This window comes from Lolium perenne, chromosome 1, assembly GCF_019359855.2.
Source record: "Lolium perenne isolate Kyuss_39 chromosome 1, Kyuss_2.0, whole genome shotgun sequence".
Taxonomy (NCBI): domain Eukaryota; kingdom Viridiplantae; phylum Streptophyta; class Magnoliopsida; order Poales; family Poaceae; genus Lolium; species Lolium perenne.
This window is the reverse complement of record NC_067244.2, coordinates 269,919,065-269,927,722: the sequence shown is the minus strand read 5'-3', so window position 1 is coordinate 269,927,722 and position 8,658 is coordinate 269,919,065.

Here is an 8,658-nt window from a genome sequence, read left to right as displayed (position 1 = left end):
TTTCTATCCATTTCATGGGCAATAGCGCATATTTTCCAGTTCCCTAGATGATTTCTAGCTACCGTAACCACAGATACATGGTTTGAGAGGCGTCGCAAAACTCATGTATTTCATGCTTTTTTGCCTCCATTTTCGTGGGCTATAGCTCACAGTTTTCTTGTTTTCTATCTATTTTATGGGCTATAGCGCGCATTTTGAAATTCCCTAGATGATTTCGAGCTACCGTAACCACCGATACATGGTTTCAGAGGCGTCGCAAAAACTCGTATTTTTCATGTTTTTTGCCTCCATTTTCGTGGGCTATTGCTCACAGTATTATTTTTTCTATCCATTTCATGGGCTATAGCGCGCATTTTCCAGATCCCTAGATGATTTCGAGCTACCGTAACCACAGATACATGGTTTGAGAGGCATCGCAAAACTCGCGTTTTTCATGCTTTTTTGCCACCATTTTTTGGGGCTATTGCTCACAGTATTATTTTTTCTATACATTTTATGGGCTATAGCGCGCATTTTCAAATTCCCTAGATGATTTCCAGCTACCGTAACCACCGATACATGGTTTGAGAGATGTCACAAAAACTCGTGTTTTTTATGTTTTTTGCCTCCATTTTCATGGGCTATTGCTCACAGTTTTATTTTTTCTATCAATTTCATGGGCTATAGCGCGCATTTTGAAATTCCCTAGATGATTTCCAGCTACCGTAACCACCGATACATGGTTTGAGAGGCATCGCAAAAACTCATGTTTTTCATGTTTTTTGCCTCCATTTTCGTGGGCTATAGCTTACAGTAATATTTTTTCTATCCATTTCATGGGCTATAGCGCACATTTTCCAGATCCCTAGACGATTTCCAGCTACCGTAACCACAGATACATGGTTTAAGAGGCATCGCAAAACTCGTGTTTTTCATGTTTTTTGCCTCCATTTTCGTGGGCTATAGCTCACAGTATTATTTTTTCTATCCATTTCATGGGCTATAGCACGCATTTTCCAGATCCCTAGATGATTTCTAACTACCGTAACCACAGATACATGGTTTGAGAGGCGTCGCAAAACTCATGTTTTTCATGCTTTTTTGCCTCCATTTTTTGGGGCTATAACTCACAGTTTTATTTTTTCTATCAATTTCATGGGCAATAGCGCACATTTTCCAGTTCTCTAGATAATTTCCAGCTACCGTAACCAACGATACATGGTTTTAGAGGACTCGCAAAAACTCGTGTTTTTCATGTTTTTTGCCTCCATTTTCGTGGGCTATAGCTCACAGTTTTCTTGTTTTCTATCCATTTTATGGGCTATAGCGCGCATTTTGCAATTCCCTAGGCGATTTCGAGCTACCGTAACCACCGATACATGGTTTGAGAGGCGTCGCAAAAACTCGTGTTTTTCATGTTTTTTGCCTCCATTTTCATGGTCTATAGCTCACAGTATTATTTTTTCTATCCATTTCATGGTCTATAGCGCACATTTTCCAGATCCCTAGACGATTTCCAGCTACCGTAACCACCGATACATGGTTTGAGAGGCGTCGCAAAAACTCATGTTTTTCATTTTTTTGCCTCCACTTTCATGGGCTATAGCTCACAGTTTTATTTTTTCTATCCATTTCATGGGCTATAGCGCGCATTTTCAAATTTCCTAGACGATTTCCAGCTACGGTAACCACCGATACATGGTTTGAGAGACGTCACAAAAACTCATGTTTTTCATGTTTTTTGCCTCCATTTTCGTGGCCTATTGCTCACAGTATTATTTTCTCTATCCATTTCATGGGCTATAGCGCGTATTTTCCAGATCCCTAGACAATTTCCAGCTACCGTAACCACCGATACATGGTTTGAGAGGCGTCGCAAAAACTCATGTTTTTCATTTTTTTGCCTCCATTTTCATGGGCTATAGCTCACAGTTTTATTTTTTCTATCCATTTCATGGGCTATAGCGTGCATTTTCAAATTTCCTAGACGATTTCCCGCTACGGTAACCTCTGATACATGGTTTGAGAGATGTCACAAAAACTCGTGTTTTTCATGTTTTTTGCCTCCATTTTCGGGGGATATAGCTCACAGTTTTATTTCTTCTATCAATTTCATGGGCTATAGCGCGCATTTTCCAATTCCCTAGATGATTTCCAGCTACCGTAACCACCAATACATGGTTTGAGAGGCATCGCAAAAACTCATGTTTTTCATGTTTTTTGCCTCCATTTTCGTGGGCTATAGCTCACAGTATTATTTTTTCTATCCATTTCATGGGCTATAGCGCACATTTTCCAGATCCCTAGACAATTTCTAGCTACCATAACCACAGATACATGGTTTGAGAGGCATCGCAAAACTCGTGTTTTTCATGTTTTTTGCCTCCATTTTCGTGGGCTATAGCTCACAGTTTTCTTGTTTTCTATCTATTTTATGGGCTATAGCGCGCATTTTGAAATTCCCTAGATGATTTCGAGCTACCGTAACCACCGATACATGGTTTGAGAGGCGTCGCAAAAACTCGTATTTTTCATGTTTTTTGCCTCCATTTTCTTGGGCTATTGCTCACAGTATTATTTTTTCTATCCATTTCATGGGCTATAGCGCGCATTTTATAGATCCCTAGACGATTTCCAGCTACCGTAACCACAGATACATGGTTTGAGAGGCGTCGCAAAACTCGCGTTTTTCATGCTTTTTGCCTCCATTTTTTGGGGCTATAGCTCACAGTTTTATTTTTTCTATCAATTTCATGGGCTATAGCGCGCATTTTCAAATTTCCTAAACGATTTCCTGCTACGGTAACCACCGATACATGGTTTGAGAGATGTCACAAAAACTCGTGTTTTTCATGTTTTTTTGCCTCCATTTTCGTGGGCTATAGCTCACAGTTTTCTTTTTTCTATCCATTTTATGGGCTATAGCGCGCATTTTCCAATTCCCTAGATGATTTCTAGCTACCGTAACAAATGATACGTGGTTTGATTGGCGTCGCAAAAACTCGTGTTTTTTATGTTTTTTGCCTCCATTTTCATGGGCTATTGCTCACAGTTTTATTTTTTCTATCAATTTCACGGGCTATAGCGCGCATTTTCCAATTCCCAAGATGATTTCTAGCTACCGTAACCACCAATACATGGTTCGAGAGGCATCGCAAAAACTCATGTTTTTCATGTTTTTTGCCTCCATTTTCGTGGGCTATAGCTTACAGTATTATTTTTTCTATCCATTTCATGGGCTATAGCGCGCATTTTCCAGATCCCTAGACGATTTCCAGCTACCGTAACCACAGATACATGGTTTGAGAGGCGTCGCAAAACTCATGTTTTTCATGCTTTTTTGCCTCCATTTTCGTGGGCTATAGCTCACAGTTTTCTTGTTTTCTATCTATTTTATGGGCTATAGCGCGCATTTTGAAATTCCCTAGATGATTTCGAGCTACCGTAACCACCGATACATGGTTTGAGAGGCGTCGCAAAAACTCGTATTTTTCATGTTTGTTGCCTCCATTTTCGTGGGCTATAGCTCACAGTTTTCTTTTTTCTATCCATTTTATGGGCTATAGCGCGCATTTTCCAATTCCCTAGATGATTTCCAGCTACCGCAACAACCAATACATGGTTTGATTGGCGTCGCAAAAACTCGTGTTTTTTATGTTTTTTGCCTCCATTTTCGTGGGCTATAGCTTATAGTATTATTTTTCTATCCATTTCATGGGCTATAGCGCGCATTTTCCAGATCCCTAGACGATTTCCAGCTACCGTAACCACAGATACATGGTTTGAGAGGCGTCGCAAAACTCATGTTTTTCATGCGTTTTTGCCTCCATTTTCGTGGGCTATAGCTCACAGTTTTCTTGTTTTCTATCTATTTTATGGGCTATAGCGCGCATTTTGAAATTCCCTAGATGATTTCGAGCTACCGTAACCACCGATACATGGTTTGAGAGGCGTCGCAAAAACTCGTATTTTTCATGTTTTTTGCCTCCATTTTCGTGGGCTATTGCTCACAGTATTATTTTTTCTATCCATTTCATGGGCTATAGCGCGCATTTTCCAGATCCCTAGATGATTTCGAGCTACCGTAACCACAGATACATGGTTTGAGAGGCATCGCAAAACTCGCGTTTTTCATGCTTTTTTGCCTCCATTTTTTGGGGCTATTGCTCACAGTATTATTTTTTCTATCCATTTTATGGGCTATAGCGCGCATTTTCAAATTCCCTAGATGATTTCCAGCTACCGTAACCACCGATACATGGTTTGAGAGATGTCACAAAAACTCGTGTTTTTTATGTTTTTTGCCTCCATTTTCATGGGCTATTGCTCACAGTTTTATTTTTTCTATCAATTTCATGGGCTATAGCGCGCATTTTGAAATTCCCTAGATGATTTCCAGCTACCGTAACCACCGATACATGGTTTGAGAGGCATCGCAAAAACTCATGTTTTTCATGTTTTTTGCCTCCATTTTCGTGGGCTATAGCTTACAGTATTATTTTTTCTATCCATTTCATGGGCTATAGCGCACATTTTCCAGATCCCTAGATGATTTCCAGCTACCGTAACCACAGATACATGGTTTAAGAGGCATCGCAAAACTCGTGTTTTTCATGTTTTTTGCCTCCATTTTCGTGGGCTATAGCTCACAGTATTATTTTTTCTATCCATTTCATGGGCTATAGCACGCATTTTCCAGATCCCTAGATGATTTCTAACTACCGTAACCACAGATACATGGTTTGAGAGGCGTCGCAAAACTCATGTTTTTCATGCTTTTTTGCCTCCATTTTTTGGGGCTATAACTCACAGTTTTATTTTTTCTATTAATTTCATGGGCTATATCGCACATTTTCCAGTTCTCTAGATAATTTCCAGCTACCGTAACCACCGATACATGGTTTTAGAGGACTCGCAAAAACTCGTGTTTTTCATGTTTTTTGCCTCCATTTTCGTGGGCTATAGCTCACAGTTTTCTTGTTTTCTATCCATTTTATGGGCTATAGCGCGCATTTTGCAATTCCCTAGACGATTTCGAGCTACCGTAACCACCGATACATGGTTTGAGAGGCGTCGCAAAAACTCATGTTTTTCATGTTTTTTGCCTCCATTTTCATGGGCTATAGCTCACAGTATTATTTTTTCTATCCATTTCATGGGCTATAGCGCACATTTTCCAGATCCCTAGACGATTTCCAGCTACCGTAACAACCGATACATGGTTTGAGTGGCGTCGCAAAAACTCATGTTTTTCATGTTTTTTGCCTCCATTTTCATGGGCTATAGCTCACAGTTTTATTTTTTCTATCCATTTCATGGGCTATAGCGCGCATTTTCAAATTTCCTAGACGATTTCCAGCTACGGTAACCACCGATACATGGTTTGAGAGACGTCACAAAAACTCATGTTTTTCATATTTTTTGCCTCCATTTTCGTGGGCTATTGCTCACAGTATTATTTTCTCTATCCATTTCATGGGCTATAGCGCGCATTTTCCAGATCCCTAGACGATTTCCAGCTACCGTAACCACAGATACATGGTTTGAGAGGCGTCGCAAAACTCGTGTTTTTCAAGCTTTTTTGCCTCCATTTTTTAGGGCTATAACTCACAGTTTTATTTTTTCTATCCATTTCATGGGCTATAGCGCGCATTTTCAAATTTCCTAGACGATTTCCCGCTACGGTAACCACCGATACATGGTTTGAGAGATGTCACAAAAACTCGTGTTTTTCATGTTTTTTGCCTCCATTTTCGGGGGATATAACTCACAGTTTTATTTTTTCTATCAATTTCATGGGCTATAGCGCGCATTTTCCAATTCCCTAGATGATTTCCAGCTACCGTAGCCACCAATACATGGTTTGAGAGGCATCGCAAAAACTCATGTTTTTCATGTTTTTTGCCTCCATTTTCGTGGGCAATAGCTCACATTATTATTTTTTCTATCCATTTCATGGGCTATAGCGCACATTTTCCAGATCCCTAGACGATTTCCAGCTACCGTAACCACAGATACATGGTTTGAGAGGCATCACAAAACTCGTGTTTTTCATGTTTTTTTGCCTCCATTTTCGTGGGCTATAGCTCACAGTTTTCTTTTTTCTATCAATTTCATGGGCTATAGCGCACATTTTCTAGTTCCCTAGATGATTTCCAGCTACCGTAACAACCGATACATGGTTTGAGTGGCATCGCAAAAACTCATGTTTTTCATGTTTTTTGCCTCCATTTTCATGGGCTATAGCTCACAGTTTTATTTTTTCTATCCATTTCATGGGCTATAGCTCACAGTTTTATTTTTTCTATCCATTTCATGGGCTATAGCGCACATTTTCCAATTCCCTAGATGATTTCCAGCTACCGTAACCACCTATGCATGGTTTGAGAGGCATCGCAAAAACTCATGTTTTTCATGTTTTTTGCCTCCATTTTCGTGGGCTATAGCTCACAGTTTTCTTGTTTTCTATCATTTTCATGGGCTATAGCGCGCATTTTCCAATTCCCTAGACGATTTCCAGCTACCTTAACAACCGATACATGGTTTGAGAGGCATCGCAAAAACTCATGTTTTTCATGTTTTTTGCCTCCATTTTCATGGGCTATAGCTCACAGTTTTATTTTTTCTATCCATTTCATGGGCTATAGCGCGCATTTTCAAATTTCCTAGACGATTTCTAGCTACGGTAACCACCGATACATGGTTTGAGAGAAGTCACAAAAACTCATGTTTTTCATGTTTTTTGCCTCCATTTTCGGGGGATATAGCTCACAGTTTTATTTCTTCTATCAATTTCATGGGCTATAGCGCGCATTTTCCAATTCCCTAGATGATTTCCAGCTACCGTAACCACCAATACATGGTTTGAGAGGCATCGCAAAAACTCATGTTTTTCATTTTTTTGCCTCCATTTTCGTGGGCTATTGCTCACAGTATTATTTTTTCTATCCATTTCATGGGCTATAGCTTACAGTATTATTTTTTCTATCCATTTCATGGGCTATAGCGCGCATTTTCCAGATCCCTAGACGATTTCCAGCTACCGTAACCACAGATACATGGTTTGAGAGGCGTCGCAAAACTCATGTTTTTCATGCTTTTTTGCCTCCATTTTCGTGGGCTATAGCTCACAGTTTTCTTGTTTTCTATCTATTTTATGGGCTATAGCGCGCATTTTGAAATTCCCTAGATGATTTCGAGCTACCGTAACCACCGATACATGGTTTGAGAGGCGTCGCAAAAACTCGTATTTTTCATGTTTGTTGCCTCCATTTTCGTGGGCTATAGCTCACAGTTTTCTTTTTTCTATCCATTTTATGGGCTATAGCGCGCATTTTCCAATTCCCTAGATGATTTCCAGCTACCGCAACAACCAATACATGGTTTGATTGGCGTCGCAAAAACTCGTGTTTTTTATGTTTTTTGCCTCCATTTTCGTGGGCTATAGCTTATAGTATTATTTTTCTATCCATTTCATGGGCTATAGCGCGCATTTTCCAGATCCCTAGACGATTTCCAGCTACCGTAACCACAGATACATGGTTTGAGAGGCGTCGCAAAACTCATGTTTTTCATGCGTTTTTGCCTCCATTTTCGTGGGCTATAGCTCACAGTTTTCTTGTTTTCTATCTATTTTATGGGCTATAGCGCGCATTTTGAAATTCCCTAGATGATTTCGAGCTACCGTAACCACCGATACATGGTTTGAGAGGCGTCGCAAAAACTCGTATTTTTCATGTTTTTTGCCTCCATTTTCGTGGGCTATTGCTCACAGTATTATTTTTTCTATCCATTTCATGGGCTATAGCGCGCATTTTCCAGATCCCTAGATGATTTCGAGCTACCGTAACCACAGATACATGGTTTGAGAGGCATCGCAAAACTCGCGTTTTTCATGCTTTTTTGCCTCCATTTTTTGGGGCTATTGCTCACAGTATTATTTTTTCTATCCATTTTATGGGCTATAGCGCGCATTTTCAAATTCCCTAGATGATTTCCAGCTACCGTAACCACCGATACATGGTTTGAGAGATGTCACAAAAACTCGTGTTTTTTATGTTTTTTGCCTCCATTTTCATGGGCTATTGCTCACAGTTTTATTTTTTCTATCAATTTCATGGGCTATAGCGCGCATTTTGAAATTCCCTAGATGATTTCCAGCTACCGTAACCACCGATACATGGTTTGAGAGGCATCGCAAAAACTCATGTTTTTCATGTTTTTTGCCTCCATTTTCGTGGGCTATAGCTTACAGTATTATTTTTTCTATCCATTTCATGGGCTATAGCGCACATTTTCCAGATCCCTAGATGATTTCCAGCTACCGTAACCACAGATACATGGTTTAAGAGGCATCGCAAAACTCGTGTTTTTCATGTTTTTTGCCTCCATTTTCGTGGGCTATAGCTCACAGTATTATTTTTTCTATCCATTTCATGGGCTATAGCACGCATTTTCCAGATCCCTAGATGATTTCTAACTACCGTAACCACAGATACATGGTTTGAGAGGCGTCGCAAAACTCATGTTTTTCATGCTTTTTTGCCTCCATTTTTTGGGGCTATAACTCACAGTTTTATTTTTTCTATTAATTTCATGGGCTATATCGCACATTTTCCAGTTCTCTAGATAATTTCCAGCTACCGTAACCACCGATACATGGTTTTAGAGGACTCGCAA